The following is an 18,260-nucleotide window of genomic DNA, read 5'->3' as shown; positions in this document are numbered from 1 at the left end:
TTATTCTGTTCCTCAGCACAATTCCCTTTCTCGGCTCCCTGTAAGGGATGTGTGTTCTCGTGAGCACATGCCTAAGTACTTAAGATCTGTAACTAGAAAATTGAGTCGGCCCAGCGGTGGATTGGCCTGTGGTCTTCGTGTTCTGGGCAGTGCGGAAGCTGGATCTCTGGCCTCCTCTTGGAGCTGTGGGGGCGCCGGGGGGGGGGATGATTCACGGCTTTGGAACTTCCCTCACCCCTTTCCCCTGTTCTAGACACTCGGAGCAGATGTCAGAAGTCTTTAACTCAGTGGGCGATTGTGCTGTGTTACCGCAGGAGGCAGTGGGCCTACCATCTCTGTTGGTTTATGGGGTTGGTGCTGTCATCTTTTCTGCCATTGTCACCTGCACTCACAGCAGATGTGCCCAAGCTGGGGCCCGGCTGTGTTTGATCACAGTGGAGGGGCAGGTTGTGTGAGACTCCCTCATAGGCCGAGGGATCCCGGCACAGACTTTTGGAGAAATTAAAAAAAAATATATAGTTTGATGTTTATCACCAACAGGTCCTGATTTGGCAGGGGGTGGGGGCTGTTTTACTGTGTTTGTGGAGCACTGGGGCAGGGGGGCAGCTGTTTTACTGTGTTTGTGGAGCATTATACTGGCTTTTAGCTTCTGCTCAGCGGCCACTGTTCAGCTTCTCGTGCTGCTTTAAAAGGTATCGAGTGGGGGGCATTGAGGTGGCTTAGTCGGTTAAGCGTCCGACTCTTGATTTTGGCTCAGGTCATGATCTCGAGGTTTGTGAGATGGAGTCCCACATGGGGCTCTGTGCTGATAGCACGGAGCCTGCTTGGGATTCTCCCTCTCCCCCTCTCTCTGTCCCTCCCTGCCTTGTGCTCGCACGCACTGTGTCTCTCAAAATAAATAAACATTTAGAAATTAAAAAAGCTATCGAGTGGTCAGCATGCAGGTGTTGTTGGTCTAGACTGCTCTGTGCCATCAGATCATTTCTCAAGGACTGTGGCCCAGTTGGGGTATTGACCTTTAAGAAGGACAGTGACAGATTGAGATGTGTCCAGGTGGGTGTCACCTGGAATGGCAGGGATCTGGATATTACAGCGCCTGGAGAACACCTTGAGCCTCTAGGGTTGTTTCAATACAACAAAGAGAAGAATGAGCAGGACTGGACTGTTGCCTTCAAATATTTGGAGAGCTGGCCTGGAAGGTAAGAGGAATGAGACTTTGTTGTCTGGCCTTCAAGGCCAGTCTGCAGCAGATTCAGAATTTCAGCTCAGTGTAAGAAAAAACTTGTAGATATGAGAGTGGTCTGAGGCAAAGGGAGCTACCTTGGTAGGTAGTGAGTGCCCTGTCACTAGAGGTATGTAAGTAGAGCCCAGGTGACCATGGGCTGGGGCTGCTGTATGAGAGCATCAAGGATCAGATGTAGGATTGGATACTCTTCGAGATCAAGTACTGATCTCCAGAAAGACCTGGGAAGTGATCTAGTCCGTTTTCCGGGGGCAAAGGGACAATGATTTGATGGTCCTGGAAGCCAACAGGATTGGGAAGAGTGGGAGTCCCAAATGGCAACCAGAGCCCCTTCTCCCCTTGCAGCACCAGGAGTGTGTTAAAGCAGAGAGGTGGGCAGAAGTGCCCTTGTTCACATCAGCAAACTGCCTTGAAGGACTACTCCCCAGTGCTCCCGGATACCCTTTCCCACCCTCCTTCCCTCCCTCCCTCCCTATCTCCCTGGATCCTGGCATTGGTTTCAGGGGGAGTTAAAGAGGCAGAAATTGTCACCCCTATCTTATAGGAGAGGAAACTGAGGCCCCAAAGAGTTCTGTGACATTGTCAAAGCCACACGGCTGGTGTGGCCTGGGGAGCTGGGAGCAGCTGGAGAGGCCCTGAAGGCCCCAGTTCCTTGGAATCCCCTCCCCCCCCCCTCACCAGCTCTCATTACCCTCAGTCCCTCCAAAGAGATGCTTGGGAGGTAGAGCAGCCTGGGGCTGGGCAGAGCCTGGGGACAGTGTGAGGAAGAGTTTCAAGCAGAAGGGACTGGTCAGCAGGTTGGATGCTGCCGAGAGCGTGATGAAAAAGTCAGAAACCAGCATTGCTGGGCACACTGGAGGGCTGGCCTCTTGCGGAAGACCACGGCACTGTTTTTCACAGGAGCCCTTGACAGCCTGAGGGAAGGGCTATGAGGAAGAGAGGCACAAAGGGCCAAGAGGAAGAGGCCAAGAGGAATCCTCACCCCCATTTCTCAGATGAGGTGACTGAGGCTCTGCAAGGTGGATTCTACTTTGCAGTCATCTCCAGCTAAGACTTGGGTTTTGCCCTGTGGGCAGTTCCTGCTGCCACTCTCATGCCCAGGCCTCAGGACAGGGGTGGGTGGTTACAGAGTCTGGTCACAAAGGGCCTGCCCTCTAGAGCTCACAGGCTGGGGTCAAGACTGACAAGCCCAAAGTCCCTCCAATGGTCAGTGTGTAAGATGGTGCTGTGATGGGCGGTGACACCAGAGGGGGAGAAGAGCAAGGCAGGGAGGGGCAGATTTTGACCAAAGGGATCCAGGAAGGCTCCTCCTAGGAAGTGGCCCTTTATCAAGGGGAAAATAGTTTATATTGCTTCTGTTTTTTTTTTTTAATGTTTATTTATTTTTGACAGAGACAGAGACAGAGCATGAGCGGGGGAGGGGCAGAGAGAGAGGGAGACACAGAATCCGAAGTAGGCTCCAGGCTGAGCTGTCAGCACAGAGCCCGACGCGGGGCTGCAACTCACACACCGCGAGATCATGACCTGAGCCGAAGTCAGACGCTCAACTGACTGAGCCACCCAGGCGCCCCCTGCTTCTGTTTTTAAAATCAAATGAAATTTAAATTTTAGTTCTTCAGTTACACCCGCCACATTTCAAAGCGCTCAGTAGCCTCATGGTGTGCCGAGTGGCCACTGTATTGGATGATATGGCTTTGATGCAAGTGCTTGGCGCATAGTAGCTGCTCAAGAAGAGTGCTTCTTGGTGGAATGGGTCAGTCACATGCTTGTGGAGTGTTCACAGTTAGTAAGGAGGGGGAGTGGGCAATCTCCTCAACCAGGAGGGTTTCTGTTTGGTATTTTGGGCTTCCACAGAAAGCTCTATTTGAATAAAGACTTCTGTAGCAAAAACAAAAAAGTTAGGGCACTGTTAGACTAGTGGATTGCCAGGGGCCCCTTTGGTCTAGAAATTCTAGGACTCTCCCCCGGGACATTTGCCTCCAAGATCAGCTTTGGGGATGTGGCCGCTGTGTCCTGATCTCAGATGAGCTGTATGCGGCTCAGGTGGCAGAGAAGGCCCTGGGGCCTCTGAGGGCAGAGCTGGGGCTGGCTGAGGGAAGCTACAGGAAGCAGATTGTAGCTCAGTGCAAGGAACTGCTTTCAGATAACAGCCAGGCTAGGCCAAGGATGGAAGCATTAGGTTGGGAAGGGAATGAGCTCCCTGTCATCAGATGTGTGATCAGGGACTAGACAAAGGAGAGGCAGAAGAGCCAAAGAAGGCATTCTGATTTGGATCCCATGACTTTGAGACCTGTTACAGTCTGGGTAGCAGGTGCTTCTGTGACCTCCTATGTCTGCAAGTAGTTTTCGCTACTTGTTTTTCCCTTCTGCCACCTGACTCTGAGGTGGCCGTCCACATGGACTTGACTGGGCAGAGGCCACATCGCATGCGTTTCTCTCCCTGGTCAGCTCCTTGGCACAAGGCACAGTGCCCAGAGGTGCTCAGGAGTTCTGTGGCTGGTACTGAGAGCTTTCGTGAAGTCTCTGGTGTAGGCCTCAGGAATCCCACTGGGCCAGGGGGACAGAGCCTGATGCGGTGCTTCCCCCACTAGGAGGCTGGACTGGGCCAGGCAGGAGCGGCTGTGAACAGTGGCCATGGGTGAAAGGGCAGCCCCAGACCCTGTGTTTCTTCCTGGGCCTTGGATCTCTGGTGGGGTCTCTGTCCACCATCTATCTCCAGGGCCCCCATTAAGGTCCCCTTGACTCCCCCCTCCTCTCCAACCCCCAGAATTTGAAAAGCTCTGATGAGCACACCAAGGTCAGCTGAGCGAGAATCCCTTTCACTAGCTCAGAAGGCTGCCCAGTCCAGGACCAGTGTGGACTGTGGGAGCCACAGCTCCTTTGTGAGCAGTAGAGGTACACTGCAGGTGGAATTTCTGGCCTTCTGTCCCCTGGCTTCTCTCTGCCTGAAGAGGGCACAGGAAAGGCATCCGAAATCCCTAGGTGGCCTGTCCTTTTCAAGAAATGCCAAGTCCAGCATGACTCTCAAGGAGAGGATTGGGGGGCATTTAGGAGGGGCTCCTGTCATGACTATGTCTACCCCTTTCTGGGGGTGCCTGTCTCTTCCTCATGCCTTTCATTCAGGGGTGCATCTTATCCAGTGTTATCTGCGTTTGTTTGTGTCCTGTTAGTAGACTTTTTCTGTCTGCTTCTGTCTCCTGGTCTAGCGTGCATGCTCTCTCTCTCTCTCACGCACGCACACTCACACTCTGTCACTCACGGTCTCACACATACACACGCTGTTGCACACCCGCTCTCTCTCACACACTCTTTCACACACATACACACTCCCTGTCTTTGTCACACACTCTCACACACAGACACACAGTCACATACATACTGTCACACACACACACACACACACACACACACACACCCCTCTCTGTCTCTCTCGTTCCTCTCTCTTTCTCTCACACATGCTCAGTCACTTTTTCTTTTCTTGTATTCACTCTTGTTCTCCCTCTTGCCAACTCTCTGCTCCTCTCTCTCCCAGGTTGGGAGCCCCAGCTCATCCCTGCTCTGCAGACCTCCATGGGACCCCACGCAGGGAGGGAAGGGCTTTCAGAAGCTCACAGACCGACCCCCTCCCCCACCACGGGCAGACCCTGATCTTCCTCTATCAGGACCCTTTTCCTTGCTGGACACTCCCATCCTATCTGCTGCTCCCTGGCTTGGGATGGAAGGCTGGGGACGAAGGTGCAGAGACCCCTCTCGGATTTGCCAGAAGGGAATGGATGTGTGAAAAGAGTTATCGGCAGCCCTTGATTCCACAGATCGCTCATCTCTGGAGAGCCCACGATGAGATGGTGAGGTGTTGAGGCAAGGACACAGGTTCACAGGCCAGGGACAGAGCAACATGAGGACTTCCTGGCGTGAAATCTTCAGCGAGTGACTTAATCTCTCTGACCCTCCACTTTGTCATCTGGAAAATATCCGTAGCACAAGCCTTGTGGGTTATTGTGAGGATAAAATGAAATCATACCCTCAAAGGGTTTAGCCCCAGGGGCCAGTCATAGTAAGTGCTTAATAAATGGCCACGGAGGAGAGTGGGGCTGGAGGGTGCGAGGCCAGTCACAGGCTGAAGTCAAGCAGTCGCTAGCCTTCTGTTTGGTGGCTGAAACTAGGGATCTGCCCACCGCAGTCTTCCTGTTTGTAAGGCCTCTGCTGTGGCATCGAGACTGAACAACAGTGCCCCCAGGTGTCGGCAGCAAGACGAAGGGCCACTTGCTTTCCTTTGCTTCCTTTCCTCAGGACCTTGGTCTTCCAGCCCCCTGATGGAAAAGAGTAAAAGGATCAAGTCTCAGTCCACAAAGAGTGGCCCTAGGTACACAAGAGAGGCTCCAAGATGGAGGGCAGAAGGCAGAGCACCTGGGCCTGGGAGGGCTGGGGGTGGGGTCACCAGCTTGGACCTCAGGGCTCCCCTGTTGGAGTAAAGGGCCTTGGAGAACATCTAGGACATGTCATTCCAGTCATTATCCAGAGGGGAAAACAGACTTGGAGAAGAGAAAGGGTCTGACCAGGTCACGTAGTAAAAATCTGGAAAACCCAGAGGGAGGGAATAGACTCTTCAGAACATCCTTGGTATCCAGCTGCCTTTTGATGTGGCAACTCTCAGTTTCTTCTGTCCCTTCTCTCCCATTCTCCTTTCCGGCTGCTGCCCCCACTGTTGAAAGCCACCAGGAACCTCATCCGCCTGTGCTGGGACAGAGGGGCTCTGACCCCTGACTCATCCCCAGGGCGAACCTCAACTCTTGACAATGAGCCTTGCCCTTCCTGCCTTGCCTCCCGTTCCTCTTCCTTGTCCCTTCTGTGCTTCTGCTCCCTGTGCGTTCTCTGAGCTTTCCTGTCTCCAGGCCATTATCCACACAGGGGGCCCTCCCACAGGAGTGCTGTCCTTGAGGCTGGTCTGTTGGCCTGGCCTGGTTCCCAGAGCCAGCCCACTCCCTGCAGGGATTTTCAGTGTTGGACCAGGAGTCCTTCACAGCCAGGCCCAGGATGGAGCATTGGAAGCCAGAGAACCTCTGCAGAGAGGGAAAGGAGTGACTAGCATTTTGTCTCCGTCTTTCCTGGGGCTTTACCAGGGCAGGCCTCCCTTCCCCAGCCCTCCATGAGGTGCCCCCTGGAGGTCTCCTCAGGCTGCCCATGCAGGGGGCCCTTCTCTGAGTTCTTTCTTTGTCTATCTGTGCAGGGCTCAGAACCAAGGTTCCCGCTGGGAGGGGGATCGCTTAGAAGCCAGGTGGCAATTCCCAGCCTGGCAGTCATGCTTTACTTGGCTTGCCTTGGAGTTAAAGTAATTTTTGATTAGTTACTGACATTTAAAAATCAGATTTCATATGTGGATGTTTGGCTTTTCTTGGGGGAAAAAAACCCCCAAAACTCCAATCTGGCAACACTGGGCAGACTTTCCCACGTAGCCATGACCGTCTGTGGCTGCTGGGCCTGCGGGTCTCAGGCTGCTCCCTATTCAACTTGCTCTCAGTTATTCGTGCTCCGTTTTTCTCTACCTGAAGGCATTTGAGTTTCTGGAGTCCTAGAGTGGACTTGGAGGAACAAGCATGAGTCCAGTCGATGCAATAAAGCCTGTGCGGGGCAGCACCATGACCTGGCCCAATGGATCTCTCTGTGTGTGTGTGTATGTGTGTGTGTGCATGTGTGCGTGTGGTCAGGGAAGTAGGCAGTCAGGTTCTTAGGCCAGTGGTGAGTGGGGTAAGGCACGGCAGTAGGGCGAGGTCAAGGAGCCACACCTCCTGTAGCCCAGAAGAGCAGTGAAATCGAGGTCATTCAGTCCACACCTACCAGATGGGACAGGCACAGAGGTCCCAGGCTTTGCCTCCGGGCGTGCAGGGCGTGCTGAGTGGCAGTGGTGATAGGGACCCAGGTTTCCATCTCCCAGCCTGGCTGGCCACTCTCCGTGTCCTTCTGGCTGTGTCATCATTGGCACTCTGAGAAGTGTCAGAGACTTTCTTGGTAAAGCAGAGGACCTGAGGCCAGGTGGCCAGTTGGAAGGGCTCCTTGGGCCTTTCCCTAGTGCCTAGGGCCTGTCCCTTGGGTGTGTGTGGGGGGTCGAGTTTCAGTTCCTCCTGGCCCCCGGGTCTCTGAGTTTCACTTTGATTCAGTGAGTGAAAGCCTGTGTGAGAGCCAGCACCACTGAATACCCCCTCCACCCCTCCCTGCCCCTGTTTTCACGCTTGCTTTGCCCACACCTTCCCCTCCCACCCCCCAGCTCCCCTTCCCATGGTCTGTGGTCTGGTGTTCTGGAGAACCCTAGGGAATGTAAAGGATAGGGTGACAGAGTGTGAGGGATCTCAGTTCAGGGAGCTGGTTCTGAGGTCAGCCAGAACAAGAGTTTGGGGTCAGCTGAGGGGACAGCTTAAGGGATGGGGTCTCCACAGTGGACGGGCTCCCACTGGCTTTCTTCCCCGATCTGTGCCTGCTGCCCTGTGGGGCAGAAAATCCCACAGTCCCTTCTCTCTGGCTTTGGAATATGGTTAAACCTTGGCCACAGTCTGAGGCTCGGGGCTTCACAGGGCTCCAAACTACTAGAGGCTTATAAGGCAGGTGCAGGAACCCGGAAGGAGGGGGATAGGACCTCTGGGCCCCTGTCCTGACTCTGTGGCTAACTTACTGGTGACCTTGGAGGGAATCCCTTCCTCTCTCTAGGCCTATTTCCTCATCTATGATATGGGATCAAGGGATTCCTAAGGTTTTTTTTTTTGTGGCACCAAGATTCTGAGCTTCTCCTAGTCCCATCTCAAATACTGTTGTAGTATTTTAGAACAATGGTTCTCCAATTTTTGGTCTTGGGACCCCTTTAAACTCTTAAAAATTATCAAGGACCCCAAGAAGCTTTTTAGTTTAAAACATAAAAGTTTAAATACTTACTTACTAATTCACAAAAAGTAATAAGGGTGCCTGGGTGGCTCAGTCGGTTAAGCGTCCAACTTCAGCTCAGGTTATAATCTCACAGCTTGTGAGTTTAAGCCCCGCTTCTGGAGCCTGCTTCGGATTCTGTGTCTCCCTCTCTCTCTGCCCCTCCCCTGCTCGTGCTCTGTCTCTCTCTCTCTCTCTCAAAAATAAACATTAAAAAATTAAAGAAAATAGTAATAAACAAGTAACATAAGTAATGTGTTTGAAATAAGAAAGAATCATATTTTCCATACCAAAAAATTTAGTCAGAGTGGCATTGCTTTATGATTTTGCAAATCTCTTTACTGTCTGGCTTAATAGAAGACAGCTGGATTCTCAGATCTGCTTCCGTATCCAAGCTGCTGTGATACCACACGTCCTAGTGCGTTTGGAAAACTCCACTGTGTACTTGTGAGAGGGTGAGAGTCAATGAGGCCAATAAAATCTTGGATTTATTATGAAAATAGTTTTGGCCTTACAGGACCCCCTGAAAAGGTCTTGGGGTCCCTCAAGGGGTCCCTGGACTATACTTTGAGAATCTCTGCTTCAGGCTACTGGGGACTCTGAGCTTGCTTACTTATCGCTTATACAGAGAGGGAAAGCAGTTAAATAGTTTTTACCAAAAGGAAAGGTACCATCAGTTCCCCCTATTTTTAGCTCCTGAAGGCAGGGGGAGCCATGGAAGGTCTTTGAGCTGGGGTGGGGGGGAGTAACAAGACATGCTTGGCTTTGGAAATCCTCCTGTAGCACATTGGGTATGCAGGGCTTGCTCCTCTCCCAGGTGTGAGCTCCCACAGAAAGGCGCAGCTACTGAGGTTTCTTTCATTGCCAGCAGAATGTCTGTAGGGCTTGAGGTCTGACCTCCCTCCAGCAGGCTTTCTTCAGGGTAAAAAGCAGCCACCCAGTGCTCCCTATGAGACTGGAGAGCGGGCATTCTGAGACCCAACCACGTCTCCCCAACCCAGCTCAGCTCTGCACTAGCTGGCAGATCCCTGAGATCTCACGCTGGGCATAGTTTTGGTGGGAAAAAAAACAACAACCAGGTAATAATATTGAATAGGAATGAAAAAAAATGAAATAAAGTAGTAGGTTTGGTATTTATCTGAACTCCTGCTATTTGAGGAAAAGTAGGTCTGAAAGGCAATTGAGACGGGAGATTTCTGTTCTGATTCCGTAGGCGCTTCTAGATGTTTCTGGAATGCCAGTGGTTGGGCACTGGTGTGTGTGCATCTATGTGCATGTGCGTGTGTGTGTGTGTGTACAGTTTCACTTTGGAATGTCCAGTTTTCCTCTTCATTGGTACAAGCTTATTACTTGTGCTAGTCTTTCCTTGGACTAATGGACTAAAATGGAGGAGAGGGAGGTGTCCTAAGGTAATCTGAGAAGAACTGAGAGACCAGGGCTTAAAGGTGTTAGAGAAGATGCATATGAGAAAGAGATTGCTTGTAGTGTAATGAACTGAGCTATGTATGAGGGGAAACAAAACCATGGCCCCTGGAGAAACTCAAGGAGGAGGATGAAAAGCGACAAGAAGGTCAGGCACTTCCCTGTACTAGCCACCAGGTGGCACCATTGACCCAAGACAGCTTAGTTGCAGTCCAGGGTTGGGGACAAGAGGGGTAACAGGGCAGTGTGTAATGGCCATGTGGGAGTTTGTAATTCAGTGGGGGGTGGCGGTGGCCAGGTAGGCTGACTATTTCCTAGAGACTTCTTTCAAAGCGTTTAGTCAGGGCAGGCAGAGGCTGGACCATCCTTGTTGGAGATCAGTCTGGTCTTTTCCTCACCTCCATGGTGCAGATGTCTAGATATAAACCTTTCTGAGAGTCAAGTCTTTGGTTCTATTCTAAGCCTTTACTGGTTGTGTGGCCTTGGGCAAGTCATTTCTCTCTTTTTTTTCTTCCTTCCTTCCTTCCTTGCTCACTAACCCCTCCCCCACCTGCCCCCCCCCCTTCTCTCTCTCTCCTCTTCTTTCTTTGTTCCATACCCAGCATGGTGCCCAGTGCAGGGCTTGAACTCATGACCCTGAGATCAAGACCTGAGCTGAGATCAAGATTCAGACACTTTAACTGACTGAGCCACCCAGGCCAAGTCATTTCTTTCTGAGTCTTGTTTTCTGCATGTCAAAATGTGGAGATTTGAACAGGCAGTTTTAGTGGTCTTTTGGGCTCTGACATTCTGTGGTATGCCTGAGGGAACACGGGAGGGAGTTGGAGTTAAATTCAGGATCATTCAGCTGTATTACCTTGGGCAGGTCACTTGCCATCTGTGGGGATTATAGTAACATCTCCCTCAGACTTTTTGGATAAAGTAGCAGCCTCGAAAAGACTTTGCAATCTTTTTTGTTCCTGTAGGACAAAGAGGATCGCTATTTATTATTTCCCTTGGAATTGAAGTTGGCCAGAGGCAAATCCTTACAGTGTAGAAAGTTTGTGCCTCTGCCTGTGACCACCAATAAAGGCCTTATGGCAGGTGCTGCTCAAGGTCACTGTATTTCTTGAAGCTCCTCATTTCTCTCCATCTCCACTGCTACTGCCTCAGTCCAAGCACTCTCTCATTTGAACTATTGCTTATAGCTTCCTAGTGGGTCCCTACCTCCAATGTCTCTGACTTCTCCAAACAGTCCACTTTCCACAGAGCAGCCCCAGATGCACTTCTGAAATAGTTCTGATCAGTGACTCACCTAAAGGGCTTTTGCTCTTCAGCTCTGCCTGTTGTTCTCAGAAGCCCAGCAGACTTAACAAGGCTGCAAGGCCCTCCGTGATCAGGCTCCTGCCCATCTCAGGAGCCTCATCTCTCTCCACCCTCCTGTTTTCATGCTTATTCCAGCCACACCAAACCTCTTTCCATGTCTTGTTCTTTCCTGCTTGCAGCCCAAGCTTTCTGTGCATGGGTTGTAGGATCAGGCAGTGGGGGCTCTGATGCTGACTCCACCAATGCCTACCCATGTGACTTTGGGCAAGTTATTTGACCTGAGCCTCAGCCTGAGTTTCCCCATATATAGAATGAGGGCACAAATTATGCCTATGATTGGGCTGTTATGTGGATTGTATGAGGTAATGCGTGTAAAGTGCCTCTGTGTGTGATACATGCTCAATAAAGGATGCCTCTTATGGTGCTGTTCTCACTGCCTGGGAAATTGTCCCTTCTTGCCAACCATTTACCCAGGTGGCATCCCAAATCTTTAGGATCCAGCATGAATATCACTTCCTAAGTGAGGGCTTCCTTGGTGCTCACTCTTGCTGGTTCCCCTGGCCCCACCCTCAGCACACAGAACCTGCCTGTTGATAAAAATACCACATTGGTCATTGTCTGCCCTGTGAGACTGTGTCTGCAGTGCTCATCACTGTTGCCCTAGTACCCAGCACAGGGACCGGTTCATGGTAGCAAATATGTACTGAATAGGGACTCTGGATGACATAGAAGCCTGGAGCCCATCTGGTCGGTGGATGCTGGCGGCTGTGTAGAACCCAGAGCCTTGCACATCAAACATCCACCCATTCTTGCCTGACCCCAAAGCCTCTGTCCTCCAGCCGCTGCTGTCTGGCCCCATAGAAAGGATCTCATGGCAACGATTCCAGAAAGGAAGGGAGCTCTCTCTTCCTTGGTCAAAATACATGTATACGCGTGTACATATGCGCATGCACACACATACGTGCATGCTGGTGCCTTCAGCCCCTATCCTGCCTGCCGCACCTGAGCATATGTTCCAGTGTGTGGCCCCAAATCGCAACTACAACACGGCACAACCCCAATGGGTAGCACTTACTGTTTACTGTATGTATTTTAATTTATTAATGCATTTAATACTCACCACCACAGCACCAGGTAGGTACTCCTATCATCCCTGTTTTATAGAGATTCAAAGAGATTGGGGAAGTTGCCCAAGGTCACATAGCCCCAACATTCAACAGTGGCAGTGTTGGGACTGGCACCTGGGTGGTCGCCATCCTGATCTTCCTCTCATGTGGTGTCACAAAGGATGGCATCAGTGGGAACTCCCCCAGCTCTCAATTCCACCTCCCCCCCCCCACCCGCCCTGTCCATTTCTGCCATCCTATCCTCCTGCCAGTCTGAGCACAGGGGGCGACCTTGGCTCAGAGCCTGCTTTATTAATTAGGTGCCCCACTTCTGAGGTTTCCCCCAGCACCGCTGTGCACACTTTCTTGTCACACCTTCAAGTTGGTCAGTTTCAAGCGCAATAATTGGCTGATCACACATAGGCTTTAAACCACAGCTGGGTAGTGCAGCGGGTGGACTAGAGTTTGGACCCAGCCCTTCTGGGTACCAGCTGTGCGAGCTTTGACAAGGGTCTTCTCTGAGTTTCAGTTTCCTCGCCTGTCAAAGGGGATAATAATTTTGGCTTTTCCTGGCAATTAAAAAATGTTACTTGTGATATTTCACCAGGCACTGGCATGTGGCAAGTTTCAAAATAGCTATTATTATTTCTATCATCGAAGCAAAGAGTTGTTACCCTGAATTCAGATTCCTTGATGACCTTGTTGACAATTTTCTAAATTCCCAGCTTTTTTGTGTTCCCATTCTTTCTTTTTTTTTTTTAATAATTATTTTATTTATATTGCTAGGACTAATGATAGGACCATTCAGGCAAGGGGTCCAAAGAAAAAGGAAGACATACCCACCAGAATTTACACTGGCAGAACTTTAGCTCTGTATTCCAAAAGGCTAATAATTCGAGTTGTGGATGAGGACAGCTTGCAGAGGCAGGATGAGACTGACATGGGGTGGAGAAGCCTGGGTTCCTGACCCCAGTTCAGCCACTGTCTTGCTGTGTGATCTCGATCAGGTCCCTCCCCTCTGGGTCCTCAGTTGAGCCCAGACAAACCTTCCAACTCCGGATCCTTCCTTTTCCCTCCTCCCCCCCTCTCCACTGCCCCCCTCCCTGCTCCTCATCTTCTCTCTCTTCCGTTTCCTTTCTGTCTGAGACACAACGCCATCCAGCACTCTTGAATGGTACTTTTGTTCTGCTAACATCTCTTTTCTGAAAAGGATGATTGGTCAGGTTTGTATCTTTTAAATGCTGGCACGTTTTATCAGTTAAGAACCTGCAAACCTCTCTCCCAAGACATAGCCTTAAGGAGTAGACAAGCTGCAAAGGTGGGGAGGGCGTTTATGGGAGACAATGGAGGAACAATAACAAAATCTCTTTGGGGGCCTCATGTATGGTCCCTACAGAAAATGCCTTCTTTCCTGAGAGCCCCCTTTCCTGCTCTTGCCATGACCTTAAGCGTTTTCCAGCTTGACTCCAGTTATGACTTTTGTCCCCCCTTAGCTCCCTGCAGAATGGGAGAGGGGGCAAGAACAGAGCCCACACTTGGGTGGCCCTCACCTCAAGGCCTCTTTGAGGTAGGGCTTGGAGCACTGGACTTGGAGGGACAGGGTTTGAGTGCTGGTGATCTTGGGCAAGCCATTCTGGGCCTCAGTTTTCTTCTTGGCAAAAGAGAACAGAATGCCTTCCTCAAGGTCTTGTGCAGACTCGGTGAGAAGCAATGCGTGAGAAAGTACTTTGTAAACTGTAAAGCTCTATGTAGGTATGAGACGGTTCCTATAATTCAGTTCATGAGCCTGTTCCCAGACTGAACAATTCCTTAACTCCTCCAGAGGTCAGTTTTCCCATCTGTAAAGTGGGGTCTGTAGTACCTAGGTCATACAATCACTGTGAGAATTCCGTAAAGAGTGCAAAACACCTGGCACAGTTCTTGGCAGTGGCAGGTGCCCAGGTCTAGGTCAGCGCCCTGTTCCTTTCCCTTTCTCATTTTTCCACAGCCCTTCCCCGTGAGCACAGCGCACAATAATTATGCTACATGCTTCCAAAATCTGGCTGCCAGATCTTCGAGCGGCGGCTCCTTGGCCGGGAGAGCTTAGACAACTTCCCTAACCTGCGCCTCCATTCTCGTCCCTGTAAAAAAAGGATCATAGTAATATCGGCTTCAAAGGGTTGTTGACAAGATTAGACGGTGCCCATACACGACTCGACCCAAGGTCGGCGCCAGGTGAATGTTAGTGATTCCGCCGCCGGACCTTGCGCCCTCCGCACAGCCAGACGCGGGACCCCGGCTGCGGTCTCCTTCGAGCCCCCGAGGCAGGTGGAAGAGAGCCAGGCCAGAGCGGAGCGGGAAGGGGTTTATTCAAGGTCGCACCAGGATTCCTGCGCTAGGAGCTTTGAGGAATTTCCAGAGATTCCGTCGTGCCGCCTTGCGACAGAGAGGCCAGACCGCCCTCCTGGTCCGGTCCCCCTCGGCCCGGAACGGAGGGTACACTTCTCCCGGGAGGGCATCGGGATTTTCCTCCGCGGTGTGGAAGGAGAAATAAATTCAACCGCAGATTCAGGCCGTGGCGCAAAAAGAAGGGAGCGCGCGGCGCCCTCGGGAAGGAGGCGGCCCGCCGCCCGGCTCCGCCAAGCATTTGCAATTTAATTGACATTTGGCGGCAGGAAGCCAATCAGTATAAGTCAATTGACGTTCGGCGATAAAACTACCCGGCGGCCGGGCGCTCCCCCCGCCGGCGGCCTCGGCTGGGCCGCGGGGCACAGCGTGGCGGCCCCGGCAGGTAACGGCGCTGGCGCGTGTCTCGGCCCGCGAGGGGGCGGCGAGCGGCCCGCTGATTGCCGCGCAGCCCACGGCGGCCGGGAGAGGCCCGTAATGAATGACTTTATTTGCCGGGGCCCTGCTGAGAACAATTGAGTTTGTTATGGTAACAACGGATGCCAGCTTTCCGGGCCCCGGGGAGCGCGGGCGCGGCGGCAGCCGCGAGCTGGGCAGCGGAGCAGATGATGCGCGCGGAGGCGAGGGGCGCCGGCGGCGGGGACCCGGCCCAGCGAGTGTCAGGAACCCGGGGACGCTGCGTACCCCCGAGCCTGGGGAGGAGAGGCCGCGCTGCCGGGCCGCCTGGGACCGAGGTGGATGATGCACACCGCTCTCCCCTTGGACCACAGTGCAGAACTGGGATGGCAAGATGCTTGCTTGTCCTACCAGCCAGCCTTCCTGGGTGTCCCCGCGGCCCCTTCTTCCCTCGGCCCCTGGGGCCTAGGGGCTTCTGGTCTGACGGAGTGAGGCTTTGACATCAACTTTTTGTCTCTTGCACGAGTGGAAAGTAGAAAAAAAGCAGAAAGGCATCCCTGCTTCGTTCCAGTGCGGTGGCTTGACAAATTCAGGGCCGGATTTCCGCCCAACATACGTGTGGGCATTGCCTCTATAACCTCCGCCCTGGAGAGATGGCTTTCTCTCCACCTCTATCCCCAGTCTGCATCCCCGGGCTTTGCGGCATGGCACCTCCCACAGGAAGCCATCCTTGCTCTTACAGAGAAGACTCAGTCGGGTGGCTGCCCCTGAGCCTCTGCAGCCTTCTACTATCTCCCCCTTCAGACCATGAATTCTAAGGACAGGGGCCACCTTCCATTCCTCCTCAGCACCCAGCGTGGAGCCTGGCACAGAGCACAGATGTGGAAGGAGTGGATAAGAGACAGGACCTCTCTCTTTCTTGTAATCTCTTTCTTTCCCCCTGGTTAGAGAGACCAGAGTTCATTCTCTCCTTTTTTTTTTTTTTTCCTTTTCCAGTTCTTTTTTCAGGCATGCTGTCGTTAATTCACTCAACAAATGTGTAGGGAGAGCCAACCATGTGTTAGGTACCCTGGTACTAACGGGTCACTGCCCTTGGGGAGCTTACTGGTCAGCGAGAGAGGATAATGCAGTACATGTGATCAGTACACCAGGAACCTACTGTGTGCTGCATAATGGCCAGAATTCTGAGTCAGCTGAGCTTGATGAAGGCTTGCTGAGGGCTTTTCCCTCTGTCATTGCATTCAGTGATCCCTAGTGCCACCCTGTGACAATCACTCTTATTCACAGATGTGCAGACTGGTGCTTAGAGTGTTTAAGAAGGAGCCCGATGCTGTGGAAGGAGTCTGGCTTGGGAATCCAGCACTAGTTTGCCGTATGAGCGATGTCCACGTTCCTCCCCTCTGTGCCCTAGTATCCCCATCTGTAAAATGGGGGAGTTGCCACTGATCATCTGTGAGGGCCAGCTGAGGATGAGTGTGGTCCACAGGGGAGACGGAGCCAGGACACAGGTCTCTGTCCCCAGCCCGCAGCCCCCTGGTCTTGCAGTGTGACCAGTGGAGGAGCAAATGTTCTTTTTCTCTCAGCCTTATGAGGCTGGCAGTGAGACTGAAGCGCTCACTATGTGGCAGGCACTGTGCTCTCAGCAGCCTTGAGAAGTGCAGGTGCTATTACTGTTTTCCTTTTGCAGATGGAAAAAATGAGAGATGAAATAACCAGCCCAGGGTCACAAGGCTAGCACGTTGCAGGGCTGGGATTCAGACCCAGGCAGACTTGTTTCAGAGCCTGTGCACTTACCTGCTCTGCCTGTGGCAGGGGGAGCACATGGGCCTCCTCCCCCACTCCCCTACTCTTTCACCTCACCCTCACCCCGGCTTTGTCCCACCTCCCCAGCGCTCTCAACTCCAGGCCCATTTTGCATGTTTGCAGGACGGCAGGAGCACTGATTTCTCAAGGCGTCTTTTCTTCCCCTGGCCTTTTGCTCTTTCCTTTGTTAGAGACCCAGGCAGGAAGGAGAAGCTTCTGTGGAACCCTAGTCTCCTCTTGGCTCTGTTCTAGCTGGATTATTGTGTTTGGGAAATGGGTTTCTAAAAAGGATGGGGGGATTCCAGGTGTTGGCTTTTAGGAGCAAGCTCTCACTGTTCATGTTGAGGAAGTACATTTATTTGAGAGTTAATTGTGGCACTCGTCTTCCTGTCTCTCGAAAGGTGTCTGGAGAACTCTTTCTTTCCCTAGATACGTCCCTTTTTCAGGAAGACAGATTAGGAAGATAGTCCCTGTCATGGGATAGTCCTAACAGGCAGAACTGGAGGGGCCTTGGAAAGCATACACAGTGAATACCTGTCAACTTGTCATCCCCTCTGTAAGACAAGTATTTGGGGGGCTCCTGGGTGACTCCGTTGATTGGGTGTCCAACTTCAGCTCAGGTCATGATCTTGTGGTTTGTGGGTTCAAGCCCCACATCGGGCTCTGTGCTGAAAGCTTGGAGCCTGTCTGTCTCCATCTCTCTCTACCCCACCCCGGCACACACTCTCTCTCTCTCTTTCTCGCAAAAATAAATGAACATTAAAAAAAACCTTAAACAAACAAAACAAATGTTTTGTAGTGCTTCCTTTGCTATCTGAAAATGAAATTTAGAAACAATATAAGCTACCTACCCACATAATTTTAAAAAATCAATTCAATGCCCCAATTGTGACAAAAGGGGGAAAGAAAAATAAAATCATAATAAAATGGTGTATTTCATTATGTAAATGCTCAGGCATGACTACGCCAGAAGACATAATAAAGTAGTCAGTTGCTTTGCACTTATGCAGAGAATCACCACAAATGCAGCGGCTACAAATGTGGGCAGCTGCGTTTTTTGGCAATGCAAATACTTCTGGTGGTGTTGCCGTCAGTAAACTGATTTTCTGAAACTATGAACATGTCTGGATACAATTCCAACCAAAACAAAGCATAACCTTTTCTCAATTTATGTGATGGTTGCATTCCCGGAAAAGTCAGTGTAAATTAAAACGCAAGTTTGTGTCTATAAGTAAAACAGTTAGGTTCATGGCCCAGATATTTATAAAGAGAGTTTTGGGGGCATGTGGCTGGCTCAGTAAGTGAAGCAGGCAGCTCTTGATCCTAGGGCTGTGAGTTTGAGCCCCGCACTGGGTGTAAAGACTACTTAAAAATAAAACCTTAAAAAAAAAAAGTTTTCACCAACCTGAATGTATGATGGGTCATTCCAAAGACATGTGGGCTCAGGGCAACTCTTCACTGTGTGAACGGGGCTGGGTACCCCCCTGACTCTGCCCACTAAATGCCGTAATTCCTCCCTGGTAACAAAAACGCACAGATTACCCAAATTTCCTCTGATCTGATCATCTCTGTTGAGATCCACTGGAACAAACAGTTTGTCTCTGGGCTCCCTTCCTTTGGGAAGTTCTGTGACTCTGGTAAAAAACACTATCTGCATATATTGTGCACCTATTGTGTGCAAGACCTGGCAT

The 18,260-nt window shown here is 51.5% G+C and overlaps 1 protein-coding gene across 2 annotated transcripts in view; it reads left to right on the top strand.

Annotated features, from left to right (window-relative positions):
- The window catches only part of PAX5 (paired box 5), a 191,661-nt gene that overhangs the window by 31,880 nt on the left and 141,521 nt on the right, over window positions 1-18,260 (top strand). The gene's annotated exons all lie outside the window — the stretch shown is intronic.

Source organism: Lynx rufus, unplaced genomic scaffold, assembly GCF_022079265.1.
Source record: "Lynx rufus isolate CCGP_SWC_20201006 ecotype Redwood Valley unplaced genomic scaffold, mLynRuf1.p SCAF_10, whole genome shotgun sequence".
In the NCBI taxonomy this organism is placed as follows: domain Eukaryota; kingdom Metazoa; phylum Chordata; class Mammalia; order Carnivora; family Felidae; genus Lynx; species Lynx rufus.
Note: the sequence above shows the minus strand (reverse complement) of the source record. Positions and strands in the feature narration are given on the sequence as shown.